Raw genomic sequence first — 1,344 nt, forward strand, 5'->3', positions numbered from 1 at the left:
GTTTTCACAATCACAGCTGGCCTTGCTGCACACTTTGTGTGGACCAGTTCTGGCCTTGCTGACCACATGTTTATTCTATGCCATAATACAACAGACCGTAACAGCTGCTTTAAACTTTTGAATTAATCGTGATACTTTAGCGCAGCGGTCTCCAACCTTTTTTGCACCACGGACCAATTTATGCCCGACAATACAGTATTTTTACGGACCGGCCTTTAAGGTGTAGCGGATAAATACAACAAAATACCGAAAAAAGATTTATTCATAACACACGTGAAAAAACCCAGGAAAACTGAGTTAACGATAAAAACAATAACAAAATAACGCTGAAAACTGATAAAAACCCTGAAAACCACACATTTCATACCTGAGCCTCAACTCTCGTGGCCCGGTACCAAACAACTCATGGACCGGTACCAGTCCGAGGCCCGGGGGTTGGGGACCGCTGCTTTAGCGTACATATCATGACTGTGTGAGGACCCCCAGGTCTGTTCTCTGTTTTCTGATTTTTGGAGATTTGAAGGTTGATGTGTGATTGTTTTGTCTTTAAGATTTATGTTGTTGCTTTATTTCTAATTCTTAGTTACTTGTTTTATTTGTCAGTGCTTCGTGTCCTGGTTGTCTTGGTCTCATCTGTGTGTCTCTCTCGCTCTCCCCCTCGCTGTGTTGTCAGTCTCGTCTCAGTGTTGTTTCCCTGTCTTGTTGGTCAGATTATGTCCAGTCGTGCCAGAGATGATTGTGTTTTTGGTGCCTTATCACATTTTTTCATTACTTCATATCTGTCCTTTTCACTTCCTTCAGTGTCCCAATATCAGTCATTTTCTGAAAACTGACAGCTGTCCTAAATGTTAGATTTTTTTAGGGTAGAATAGTTATCCAATTACAACTATTCCATCTTCCCATCTGCATGTGGTCTGCTTCTTCATTAGATATGTTGTTCACTGATATAAATCCTTTTCCTTCAGAGAGTACTTGGATTACACATTCCTGTTCCAATCCTTTATCTTTTCCTTAATCACGTCATATGCATCTGGCTTCCTAAGCCCAGCATATAATGCTAATCAACCACTGATGACTTCATGTGCTGAATCATAACATGAAATTACAGGACAAGAGCAACACAAGTGTGCGAGTGAAGCAAACATGCTCTGAAACAAAAAACAAGACTTATGTAGATGCCTTGGGATTCATGCTTTGTCATCTGTCATTATGAAAGATAGTAGTTATGCAGTTGTGCTTGAATCAGCAGTAAACAATGGTGTTATGCCTTGTGCTGGAGGAATCTTAATTACCCTTGGTTGGGAAAATGTCTACAAGACTTCACGAGTCAGCTGACCAGCCAGC

The sequence above is a fragment of the Pundamilia nyererei genome, unplaced genomic scaffold, assembly GCF_000239375.1.
Source record: "Pundamilia nyererei isolate P.nyererei 1_Seehausen unplaced genomic scaffold, PunNye1.0 scaffold00428, whole genome shotgun sequence".
Taxonomy (NCBI): Eukaryota; Metazoa; Chordata; class Actinopteri; order Cichliformes; family Cichlidae; genus Pundamilia; species Pundamilia nyererei.